This window comes from Procambarus clarkii, chromosome 40 (assembly GCF_040958095.1).
Source record: "Procambarus clarkii isolate CNS0578487 chromosome 40, FALCON_Pclarkii_2.0, whole genome shotgun sequence".
Lineage (NCBI taxonomy): Eukaryota > Metazoa > Arthropoda > Malacostraca > Decapoda > Cambaridae > Procambarus > Procambarus clarkii.
In genome coordinates, this window is record NC_091189.1 from 3,979,893 (window position 1) to 3,994,124 (window position 14,232).

A 14,232-nucleotide genomic window follows, 5' to 3' on the forward strand; every position below is an offset into this window, starting at 1 on the left:
CGTCAACAGAGCCTAAACACCTAACCTAACCTATGCCTAAATATGCACAATATGCTAATATAAAATAATAATTTATATTTGAGATAATTCCTATTTTAAAGGAACAACATGTTTAAAATTTATGAAAGCGTATTTGGGGTCGACCGCTGGAAGGAATGAACCTGGCCTGAGAACGGGGTTGCAGGGGTGAGAACACTGCGGATTGATCCAGGTTGACAGCAAGAAATTGACCTCCCCAACCGTGAAATACGCCCGCCACGTCAACACACACCACCTCTCCTCCCCCCGGCAAATATTGGTGTTTACATTGGTACACACAAACCCCTCAAAAAACTCAATGGCGGTATATGTGTGTGAAAAAAGGTGCTAAAATTAGCCAAGCAAATTTGTTCCACGGAACTTGGCCATTCGTTACGGACATGCATGATGCTGAAGCTAAAAGGATACTCAATTCTGGGGACAAACACCGGTAGTGGAATGTCATTTGGCAAGGTAAACTTCCCTGAACATTGGCTCGAGACTCGAGACACTTAAGTTGAGTCAATTATAGAAAGAAGAACGGGGAGTTTCTTCCCTCGGGTAATGGTATTGTTGGTGGTGTTTGGGGCGAGTCCTGTGAGTCAGCACCCACCTGGCTCACCCTCTACCTGACTCATCTTTAACAATGAAAAACACTTTCCACACGACTCACAACTGATGACATTCGAGCATTTCTCAAACAGTGCTTCGATGACGATCTCTGTTCCGATCGCAACGCTGTAAGTGCTTCTCCCACGTACTTCAAATAATCGCCAATAGAACCTAAACATCTATCCTAACCCACGCTTAATAACTATACATAGAATATTTATGAATAATATATATATATATATATATATATATATATATATATATATATATATATATATATATATATATATATATATATATATATATATATATATATATTTGGCTTTATGCACGGTTTCAATCGTGCATAGCACGTGGTTATAGCCTCTTATGGTGAGGTGGTTATATAGGTAACATATGAATGAATGGCATTATATTGGGGATATTGATAAGGTATTAACTGTATCAACATAGAGAGTGACATGTTGGCAGCTTATGTTCTCGTGGCTGCTTCCGTTCCTGTTGAATGGTCATTCGGTCCTGTCTCTGTGTTGGCCCGGGGTCTTGAAGTGGGCAGAGTGTAGTTGTGTACCAGCTGGTTATTAATTGTTGGTCCAGATTTCTGATAATAAATTTGTATCACCTGTAGGCCAGTGACCATGGTTGACCTCACCGTCACTACCACAACCACAATCACTACTAATGCAGTCCCAACCCTCCCCCCCCCATCACCAGAGACACTCCCACCCTCACCATCACTATCACAGCCACGACCCCCATCACCACCACAGCCACGACCCCCATCACCACCACAGCCACGACCCCCATCACCACCACAGCCACGACCCCCATCACAGCCCCCCCCCCCCCCCACCAACCCTCCACAAGCAGCCCCATCTTTGCCGTGTCACGTGCGACTATCAGACCTAATATTTACATAACCTAATTTTCTTGATGTGTGTGGCCACAATGTGTAGCTGGAGGCCCGACGCGTGCTCAAGACGCTCCTAGGAGCCCCTCCCCGTCACCTCCTCCCACCACCTCCCATCACTTACCACTTGGGCTGGACGCTTCATGCAGGTCGGCGTTCAATCCCCCGACCGTCCAAGTGCTTGGGCACCATTCCTCCTTCCCCCCATCCCAAATCCTTATCCTGACCCCTTCCAAGTGCTATATAGTCGTAATGGCTCGGCGCTTTCCCCTGAAAATTCCCCTTCCCTTCCCACCATACATATTATTAGGATATCCATTTGCTTGGGAAATAAGCTTAAAGTTTCCAGATGAAGAGAGGAAATGTCAGCATTGCGAAGATATGTCCGCCCGACCTCTGGAACATCACACAAAATACCATAGTTGTTCTTCCTGGGTACTGCCAGTTATTTTCTGGTAGCCTATGCCTCTAAAGTATATAAAATGGCCGTTATTCGCTTAGGTAATACTTCGTGTAAGTACCCAATGGCTGCCGACTTATGAAACAATTTGTCTCAGTTCTCACTGATTGTTGGCCTCTGTAACCCTTACCGCCCACGGGGTGGGCGGTGACTAAAAAAAGAAATTGAAAAACACTAAAAAAAGAAATTGAAAAATAAGCCAGTATCGTACAGGGCACCGTAACCACTTCATCACGGAGGGAGTTGAAGAACGGATGGTGACCGTGGTGAGGGTGATGAAGGGTATAGAGGATATGGTGAAGAGGGAGGTGAGTGATGGTGAAGAGTTTGCTTAGGTGACCTCCTGACCTTACCTCTTGGGTCGTGAGATTTCGCCAATCCCCAACCAATCACCTTCTGTGATTGATTGTTTAATAAATCAATGAACTATATGTTTAATAGGTCTCTCATCCTGTCCATGGAGGACAGAAGAAAATGAATATATGCTGGTTAGCATTGTAAATGTGTGGCCACGTCTGTGGTAGAAAAATAAATAAATAAATAATGGTCAACCTCTCCATATATCTTAATTACTTCTCTTAGTTCAGACACCACGTTTCCTGAAAACCTTTGCTCACTTTCAGGTTTAATGTGTGTGTGTGTGTGTTTACTATTTGTGCTTTCACACTAGACCTGTTAGCTCCTGGGCCCCGACATACTACATATATTTCTCTTCACACACACACACACACACACACACACACACACACACACACACACACACACACACACACACCTGGAGGCCTTGACCACCAGGATACGAACCCCGTCATCTCTGTAACCCCAGCTGGTGCCTCCTCGCTCCCTCCCGCCATCAATTACGTGCTCAGAGCATTGGCTAATACAATCGGGCCACGAAGAGGGGCTTTAATGTCTTAAAGCCAAGTGTTTGCGCGAGTATTTTCAAGGCTGACATAGGTTCGCATTTCTTCTCCCGGGCGTGAATTATGACGTTCATGTCGTCTATTGCGCACTCTTGTATGCAGGGGGAGGAAGGCTGGGTGTTGCCAAGAAGGGCAGCCAATTATTTTCTCGTTATCTGATGGTGGTGAGTGTGGTGGGCTCTGTAGGGTGGGACACCCAGTGGGTGGTGGGCCCGGGGTGTTGGGTGGTGGGCCGGGGGTGTTGCTTGGTCGTCTCGGTGTGTGTTGCAACGGGCTATTATATTTCGCTGAGAGAGAGAGAGAGGAACGGAGGGAGAGAGAGAGAGAGAGAGAGAGAGAGAGAGAGAGAGAGAGAGAGAGAGAGAGAGAGAGAGAGAGAGAGAGAGAGAGAGAGAGAGAGAGAGAGAGAGAGAGATATCCCAGAACTTCAATAGTGATATGTACAATGTACAGAGTTCAATATCAGGACGCTTTCATTATCTTCCTAATGATCAACCTTGACTTCCTGTTAATACCACATAACAGTCAAAACATGATCACTGTGGGGGACCTCAACCAATATTTATATACAGGAACCTTAAATCAACTCTTTGGCTCCAGGAAAACTGTGTGACATTCCCGACTCATATATCAGGTTCTTCCCGTGACCATGACATAGGTGACCTGCCTGCAAGCATAGTCTCCCTCATGTTCCTCCCTTGATAACCTGTCATGTTCCTCTCGCTTATTTCCGTCATGTTCTTCCCCGGCTTGTGAATGTTCACGGCAAACCGGTCCCGCTGGTCTAGACAGACATAGAGTTGTTATAAATAACTCATGTGACTCATACTGAACCTGTTTACAGTACCCGGATTCATGCTGAACCTGTTAACAGTAACCGGATTCATACTGAACCTGTTAACAGTAACCGGATTCATACTGAACCTGTTAACAGTAACCGGATTCATACTGAACCTGTTAACAGTAACCGGATTCATACTGAACCTGTTAACAGTAACCGGATTCATACTGAACCTGTTAACAGTAACCGGATTCATACTGAACCTGTTAACAGTAACCGGATTCATACTGAACCTGTTAACAGTAACCGGATTCATACTGAACCTGTTTACAGTACCCGGATTCATACTGAACCTGTTTACAGTACCCGGATTCATACTGAACCTGTTTACAGTACCCGGATTCATACTGAACCTGTTTACAGTACCCGGATTCATACTGAACCTGTTAACAGTAACCGGATTCATACTGAACCTGTTAACAGTAACCGGATTCATACTGAACCTGTTAACAGTAACCGGATTCATACTGAACCTGTTAACAGTAACCGGATTCATACTGAACCTGTTAACAGTAACCGGATTCATACTGAACCTGTTACAGTAACCGGATTCATACTGAACCTGTTAACAGTAACCGGATTCATACTGAACCTGTTAACAGTAACCGGATTCATACTGAACCTGTTAACAGTAACCGGATTCATACTGACCTGTTAACAGTAACCGGATTCATACTGAACCTGTTAACAGTAACCGGATTCATACTGAACCTGTTAACAGTAACCGGATTCATACTGAACCTGTTAACAGTAACCGGATTCATACTGAACCTGTTAACAGTAACCGGATTCATACTGAACCTGTTAACAGTACCCGGATTCATACTGAACCTGTTTACAGTACCCGGATTCATACTGAACCTGTTTACAGTACCCGGATTCATACTGAACCTGTTAACAGTACCCGGATTCATACTGAACCTGTTTACAGTACCCGGATTCATACTGAACCTGTTAACAGTACCCGGATTCATACTGAACCTGTTAACAGTAACCGGATTCATACTGAACCTGTTAACAGTAACCGGATTCATACTGAACCTGTTAACAGTAACCGGATTCATACTGAACTTGTTAACAGTATTTCATTCACTTGGGCCCTGGGAGGCTCTAACGTTTTTGTATATATTACCTGGTCTCACTAAAGGTAACTTATGTACTACGCTCGGGGCTAAAATATAGTAAATGCTTCTTTAAAATAAATATTAGAAATGTAAGCTTTTATTGATTAATTAGAATCGGTAGATTAGATTACCTTGTATTAGTTCGTGGGATTTTGATACGATAACTGCGTAGATACGCTTGTCACACTATGAGGGACTATGAATGCTTGCATTTGTTTGAGAAAATATTTAAGTGCCTCATTCCTAAAGCAATAAGGAAGTCAGCACGTATTATAGAGAGCATTGGGATATACAGTATAGTACTTACGAGGCAGTGATGTCACTGTGAGACAGTACAGGGGAGTGTTGTCAATGAGACAGAAAACACTTGCAGAGTACTAATTCCAACCGCTGTGGGGCGCTGATTGCCCTCACCGGCATGGAAACCCAGACAGAGCCGGAACTCTGGGACAGCCGTCAGTCATGGGGAGAGAGAGAGAGAGTGGCCGCTCCTGGCTACCCAGACTTGGGCCAGAGAAAGTAAGGACTTGCTGCTACCACAAGCGTAGTGGTGCGTCGCTGCCGGCAGCAATCTACCACAGCTTCCCCGAGATGACATTCATCCTCATGAATGACCATTTTCTTTCTAAAATTTACTACGTTCTGGCCCTCACTCCCGCAGGAACTAAGACTATTTTGTCTATTTCCACTTTTTTCTTCAAATATCTCACATAAAACAATGTTGTCAAACATTTATTATCAAAATATTTCTCTAAAATATTTATGTAAATACTTCAACAATCTAATTATCATTCCCATCACGTATCGAAGCGTTATAACATAATTGATTACAGAAGGCATAGATTGTTGACCCGTTCTCGCACTTGCTATTTTAAAGTCAATATTTGGCTTTTTGCTGGTCCTTACATTTCATGTTCTCTCCTGATTCCATGTATGCCTGGCCGTCCTGTGAGGTGGGGATGTTGGATGAGCTTGTAACTGGTTTTTTATCTACACTGTGTGGTCCTTCATACAGAATAGTGTAGCAGCACATCGTTGTGTATATCTAAGCTTGTTAAAATAAAGACAATATTTGAGAGGAATCTTATAGAAACTGGTAAAAATAATTAGAATATAATATTTCCGTGATTCAGTGTTTACTCTTATGAAAATCATAAAGTTATTATTTAATCAAATTTAATTATTTTTTGTATTGAGGTAGGTATTTTTTCTCCTGATTCCATGTATGACTAACTATCCTGTGAGATGGGGATATTATTTTATTTCATTTCTTTATTATGCACCCCATACCCCATGGGGATATTAGATGAACTTATAGCTAGATTTTTATCTACACTGTGTAATATTTCATACAGAATAGGGTAGCTGCACATTGTTGTGTATACCTGAGCTTGTTAATAAACAAAAATAATAATTGGCAGTTCAAAATGGGGTGAGTCTTCGACGCAGGCAAATATGGGTTAATATTTTAGTCACTACGTACTCACCTAGTTGTGCTTGCGAGGATTGAGCTTTGGCTCTTTGGTCCCGCCTCTCAACCGTCAATCTACTGTTGTACAGATTCATGAGCTTCTCGAGCTCTATCATATCTACATTTGAAACTGTGTATGGAGTCAGCCTCCACCACATCACTTCCTAGTGCATTCCATTTACTAACTACTCTGACACTGAAAAAGTTGTTTCTAATGACTCTGTGGCTCATTTGGGTACTCAGCTTCCACCTGTCCCCTTGTGCGTGTACCACACGTGTTGAGTAATCCATCCTTATCTACCCTGTCAATTCCCCCTGAGAATCTTGTATGTGGTGATCATGCCTTGTACTGTGGTTGAAGGAGGACATGCTGTACATAGCCGGACAGAGGTTATATTCCGGATGCTGGCTTACACCGCATCTTGAACAACACTGTCATCAACGGATATAGAACTAGACACTCTTGAATTTTTAGGCCGTGCGGTGGTGTGGGTGGCGGTGTGCGTTCTTAATAGTGCTTGTCTAACAGACCACTACGGGGGAGTGAGGCCTAGCACTGTCTGTCCAGCCTACTAGACTTCTTGTACAGGCTGCGTGTTCAAGTTCAAGTTTAAGTATGTTTATTGAGATAAGCAAGAAATACATCTCAAAGGGATAGAGTAGCTTAGGCTATTTCTACCCCCCTGGCTGCGTGTTGAATAATGTTTCTTGACGTTTGAATTTTTCATCGAATCTGGCCTTATATTTGCGAATGGAGAAGGTTACCGGAACTTCTTTCTGTGCCTTCCACTTGTTGACCACCAGCACAGGGTACAATAGTTCCTTACATTTCTTTAACTAATTTGCGTTTCCAGCTTCCTCCTATGTCCTCTTGTTTAACTTTTCCCCCAATTTAAAAATGCGGCCTTTGTCTACCACAATTTCCCTCAGTTCCTTGTATGTTATGGTCCTGTCTCCTATGTTCCTTTTCTCCTCTAAGGTTATGAAATGTAAATCTTTTAACTTGTACTCTTATCTCAGTCCTCTTAATTTCTGCACTAATCTTGCTGAAAACATCAACACTTTTTCAAGTTCAGTTTTGCGTTCACACTCGGTGCGGATTCCATGCGGGTGCTACATATTCTAGTATTGGTCTCATGTAGACTGTATAGATTGTTTTGAAAGCGTTCTTATTGAGGTTTTAAAATACCGTTTTAATGTTTACCATCTTCCCAAATGCCGGAGATGTTGTCATGTTTACATGCATCGCCGCTGGATTTATATTCACTCTCAATTTCGTTTTTTCTTCCTGACTCAGCCAGTTTCTTTTCCCTTATGGTGTAGATTTCTTTGGTCTCCAATCTATATTTCTCATCTGCAGTACCTTACGCTTGTTGGGGTTGAGCTCTAATAGCCATTTGTCTGCCCATTCCTGTAAATTGTAAATATCTTCCTGTATTTCTTTGCATTCCTTTTTGGTTTTTACATTCCACATTTGCATATCTGCAAACATAGGTATGTATGAGCTCTTTTTCTTGGGTAGATCATTCGCATATATTAGGAACAACAATGGTCCAAGGACCGAGCCTTGAGAGACACCCCTTGTCACGGCCCTCCAGCTTAACACATGTCTGACTTTGACAAATTGTTTTCTGTCCGTTGCGTACTCTCTTATCCAGTTCAGTGTTCTTTATTTCCATCATTCCAAAATTATTACAGCTTGTACACCAGCCTTTCATGATGAAGAGCATCAAATGCTTTTTGATATTTTAGGAAGATGCAGTCTGCACAGATTTCTTTTTCCTGACATGGTGGTATGGGTAAGGTGGATTGTGGTGTGGTATGGGTGGATTGTGGTGTGGTATGGGTGGATTGTGGTGTGGTATGGGTGTGGTGGGTGGTGGTGTGGTATGGGTGTGGTACAGATGTAGAAGGTAGTGGTGTGGTACGAATGTGGTGGTGTGGTACGAATGTGGTGGTGTGGTACGAATGTGGTGGCGTGGTATGGGTGTGGTGGTACGAATGTAGTGGTGTGGTATGGGTGTGGTGGTGTGGTACGAATGTGGTGGTGTGGTACGAATGTGGTGGTGTGGTATGGGTGTGGTGGTACGAATGTGGTGGGCGACTCTGAAGGACAGACAATATTAGAAACACATCATTAAATGTCGTCTCACTGTCGTAACGGAATCTTTTGGCTGACTACTATACCCTTACTCCACGCCTGCAGCCCCACCCTCACCACATGCCCACACCCTCACCAAATGTCCACGCCCTCACCACATACCCACGTCCTTTTCTCCATGCCCACGCCCTCAGCAAGTGTCCACAACCCAAGTCTTCGCCTGACGAGCATACCCTAATGTTGTTGTTGTTATAGATTCAGCTACTCAGAACAAGTTCCAGGTAGCACGGGCTATAGTGAGCTCGTAACTTACCTGGCACAGGAGCGGGGCTGTAACTTGGCATAGCCTAAGCCCTCACCCACTCCTATAGCCCTCAGTCTCATCCCACGCCACCCACACCCCACTCAGTCCACGTGCCCATCCCACGCCCATTGTTTCCGCCGCCCACTTGCGAAGAGTGCGCAGCTCCTTGTCCTAGCACTTATTATGCACCCCTTGTCTTCTTCCCAGTGGGGGACAATATCTACGAGCAACGTTGAATAAACGTTAACCAAAGTTGATTCAATGTTAATAACATTATGCCTGCATATTGTGCCCCACTGGGAAGCTTTACTCACATCACCCGCCAGGCTCACATACTGTGTCTTACACACACACACATCTCAGTATTATATGCTCACAATCTGGTGAGCATATATATTGGAATTACTGGTGTCGATTTCACGTTGCCTCAGATCTACAAGATTTTGTTGAAGTTCTTGGTGTACTAGTGCTCTCAGACTGCTTATTGACAATCTAAGGTTATACTCAATTTCTCCTTTAAAGGCAAATTCTTTGGGTAACTCATCAGCTCTATCATGCATTCGGAGGCCAACATGAGATGGAGTCCACATGAATTGGACTCTGTTACTATCTTTAAATTAATAATTTTGATGTATTTGTGTCAAGTTTCAGAGACGAGCATGTTACAGTTTAATAGCATTTTGACCTATACTTTTCCTAAGGCCAAGAACTGATGAAGAAAAAAATGGTAGCGGTTCGTGACGTGATGTCCCATTTTCTGTTCGTGGGGCCTCGGGTAGGTTAGGTTCGGGTATTTTAGTACAACAGTTAGTGAAGGTATCTACGGGAGACATCTCCCGTCACGCAGGGTGCAGTTGCACCTCCACAGATCTCCAGTATCAGCTCTTGATACTGGTAATGGCTCAAAAGGGCCACCACTTACGGGCTATTCATGCCCGTGCCACCTTTTGGGTGGTTTAATCTTCATCAATCATCAATGAAGGTAAGAGTGCTTGGGATGACGAGCTGTGGTTTAACATAGTCAAAACCGCCTGAGCAGATGATCAATTGCCCATTATAATAAATCACGTTTAGTAAAATATATCTATGGAAAAGGTATCAAGATTAGTATCTATAGACGAAAAGTATCTATAATAAAGTATCTTTGTTAGACTTACGAAATAAGCTCCGCCTGTATGCAGCTGTTAATTATATGAAATGTGAATTGAGAAATCTGAAATCCTGACATTGTATTTACACGTTTTGTATCATTCAAAAGTCCTAATTATGTTACCCACTGTAATATAATAGTGCCTTTTATAAATTATTTATTATATTATATTAGTGTCCCTTCCAGCAGTGACTTCCAAGTTGTAAGGCTGCTGGCCTGCTAGTACGCAAGGCCTGATTTACCTAACAGGCAGAGTAATTTTTGTTATTTTCAATTATTTTTATTCAAATTGGTTATTTAAATTAACATTATTATATTATATTAAGAACATGAATTACTGACTTAAGATAGGTTAGAATAGATTAGGTAGGTTTGGTTAGATTTGATAAAATTTGTGTGTTTTAACTTATAAAAGAATAGTTATATATAATATAATGGCCATGACATATATATGTTTCTGGATTTTTTTCTTAAATGTGATTTTTTTTACATAAAGGCTTCATAAGAGCTACACTAGATTGTATAGTATTGCAAATAATATTACTTGCCATTTGAATCTCTTTACTATATTAAAATTATCATAAATATTATGTAAACGTTTACAAATAATATACAAGTAGGCTGGAATTGCAGTTCTAAAGAAGAAATTATCAAAAGAACACCACACTCACTCCAAACATCGACCACCTCCTGGCTACTCATGCCCGTGTCACCTCTTGGATGGCTTAATCTTCATCAATCAATCAATCAAAAGATGACACCGAGGCAGGGAGACTATGTAGCATCATCTGTGTCGCTGGATATTCAAAAGGCGCTAAATGTAACTGAGGATACACACAGAGAACACACTAACGTGATGCATCAAATGAACAAATCCACAAGGGCCGTGACGAGGATTCGAACCTGCATCCGGGAGCATCCCAGACACTGCCTTAACCCTGTCGTAGCTCAGTCGATTAAGGTAGTGTCTGGGATGCTCCCGGACGCAAGTTCGAATCCTCGTCACGGCCCTTGTGGATTTGTAACTGAGGATACCATTACGACAAGAACAGAACATAAAGCGAGCAACATCAAAGGTGTTAGATACACCAAGGATTGTGTCGAGGGACATTAGGAAAACAAGACATATACGATCGTCCTGAAACTAAATTGATGAATTGATTGATGAATGATTAAGCCACCCATAAGGTGGCACGAGTATGAATAGCCCGTAAGTGGTGGCCCTTTTGAGCCATTACCAGTATGAATAGATAATACTGTTGATCTGTGGAGGTGCGAATGCACCCTGCGTGACGGGAGATGTCTCCCGTCCTGAAACTAGGGAACATTCTTCAAGATATATATGCTTGCTATTGTCAACGGCAACAAGAAGTTGAATTAAATATAATCTGAATGTATGAATGACTCAGGGATAGGGAATATTTTTCGTGAGTAGAGATTAATTAAGGGACAACTAGCAGGTTCCAGAACCCTTGCAGACGGAAATTGGCGAGGAACATATATATGGTACACATATTATACGTTAAAGATTTGTAGTTCGGTGTACCCAATAACAGACACATTTTCGCTCTCTTTTACCAAAATTAGAAAACGGGAATAGAAGTTATAGAAGCGATAATTGAACCATCAACTGTAACCTGTTTATTTAAAATTATATATATATATGTCGTACCTAATAGCCAGAACGCACTTCTCAGCCTACTATTCAAGGCCCGATTTGCCTAATAAGCCAAGTTTTCCTGAATTAATATATTTACTATAATTTTTTTCTTATGAAATGATAAAGCAACCCTTTTCTCTATGTATGAGGTCAATTTTTTTTTATTGGAGTTAAAATTAACGTAGATATATGACCGAACCTAACCAACCCTACCTAACCTAACCTAACCTATATTTATAGGTAAGGTTAGGTTAGGTAGCCAAAAAAAGCTAGGTTAGGTTAGGTTAGGTAGGTTAGGTAGACGAAAAAACATTAATTAATGAAAACTTGGCTTATTAGGCAAATCGGGCCTTGAATAGTAGGCTGAGAAGTGCGTTCTGGCTATTAGGTACGACATATATATATATATATATATATATATATATATATATATATATATATATATATATATATATATATATATATATATATATATATATATATATATATATATATATATATATGTCGTACCTAGTAGCCAGACCTCACTTCTCAGCCTACTATGCAAGGCCCGATTTGCCTAATAATCAAAGTTTTCATGAATTAATTGCTTTTCGACTACCTAACCTACCTAACCTAACCTAATCTAACTTTTTCGGCTACCTAACCTAACCTAACCTATAAAGATAGGTTAGGTTAGGTTAGGTAGGGTTGGTTAGGTTCGGTCATATATCTACGTTAATTTTAACTCCAATAAAAAAAAATTGACCTCTTACATAATGAAATGGGTAGCTTTATCATCTCATAAGAAAAAAATTATAGAAAATATATTAATTCATGAAAACTTGGCTTATTAGGCAAATCGGGCCTTGCATTGTAGACTGAGAAGTGAGTTCTGGCTACTAGGTACGACATATATATATATATATATATATATATATATATATATATATATATATATATATATATATATATATATATATATATATATATCCCTTATGTATCCCCCCATGTTTTCACCTTCATTGTATTATCACCTGACCTAATGCGGGTATAAAATCAACTAGTATTGTAAGATCTGTTCACTTGAGAATGAACCATGGAGGTTCGAAACGTCGTGCAAATTATACAAATAAGTGTAATACACTCTATAGTAAATCACTTCTTTTCTTCACCTTAAAAGTACGAAAATGAGTTTTGGAGAACTCCTATTTCAATTAAGCCCTGATGCTAAGAAAATAGTTAGAGGGATAGAAGCCCTAAACCAGAAAATAATAAATACAGAATATGCGGTCATATTCAATGAAACATATATATATATATATATATATATATATATATATATATATATATATATATATATATATATATATATATATATATATATATATATATATATATATATATATATATATATATGTTTATTATAGTATTATATATGTTTATAATATTATATATACATATATATACATATATATATACATATATATATACATATATATATATATATATATATATATATATATATATATATATATATATATATATATATATATATATATATATATATATATATATATATATATATATATATATATATATATATATATATATATATATATATGTTTCATTGAATATGACCGCATATTCTGTATTTATTATTTTCTGGTTTAGGGCTTCTATCCCTCTAACTATTTTCTTAGCATCAGGGCTTAATTGAAATAGGAGTTCTCCAAAACTCATTTTCGTACTTTTAAGGTGAAGAAAAGAAGTGATTTACTATAGAGTGTATTACACTTATTTGTATAATTTGCACGACGTTTCGGACCTCCATGGTTCATTCTCAAGTGAACAGATCTTACAATACTAGTTGATTTTATACCCGCATTAGGTCAGGTGATAATACAATGAAGGTGAAAACATGGGGGGATACATAAGGGATAAACATAGGGGCTGCAGAAGGCTTATTGGCCCATACGAGGCATCTCCTATCCAAACACAAAGATTAATCCAGTGTAATTGGCCTGTTATGTTGGACATTGTCTTCTGTGTTGGCATCGATATGTTCTTGTCTTGTCCTTACTCTCATGGTGGGTAGAGTAAATAGTTCCGTGATTTGGGTGTTCATGGTAGGTCGCTCTATTCTTATGTGAATTGCCTCAAGAATTTGTAATCTTCTTGAATCTTGGGTTTTGTCTATTATGCAAGTATTCTTGTTCAACATTTCTCTTGTTAGAGTAATGTCATGGGCTTGTCTCATGTGATTCCTAGGGGCACCAGATTGAAGATGGCATGTCAAACGCCTCGTCAGCTTGGTCGACGTCATACCTATGTACTTACATTGAAGGTTACATCCTTCGTGGGGGCAAGTGTACATGTATACAACGCTTGACTGCTGTAGAGGGTTCTCCGTCGGCTTCGGGCTGTTTTTGATAAGGAGTTCGGAAGTCTTCTTGGTTTTGTAGAATATTATCAGGTTTATGTTTTGGTTAGGAGTAGTGCTTTTTACTCCTTTACGGATTATTTCTTTCATTATTCTTTCCTCTTTTATATGTTCACTGTGCATGGTTGATTTGTAATATAATTTTATTGGGGGTGTTGTGGTTTCTGTTCGAGGTTCTGAATTATACCAACGGTCCAAGTGTCTTCTTATAGCAGCGTTTATTTCCGCGTTGCTAT

The 14,232-nt window shown here is 40.1% G+C and overlaps 1 long non-coding RNA gene across 2 annotated transcripts in view; it reads right to left on the reverse strand.

The window, feature by feature from the left end:
* The window catches only part of LOC138372913 (uncharacterized), an 8,963-nt gene extending 3,498 nt beyond the window's left edge, over positions 1 to 5,465 (reverse strand). Inside the window, exon 1 of one of the 2 annotated variants that reach the window (XR_011230972.1) lies at positions 5,196 to 5,465. This is a non-coding gene — a long non-coding RNA (uncharacterized lncRNA). The remainder of the gene's footprint in view (positions 1 to 5,195) is intronic. The other variant, XR_011230971.1, reaches the window with a different exon arrangement.
* Positions 5,466 to 14,232: the final 8,767 nt, after the last annotated feature.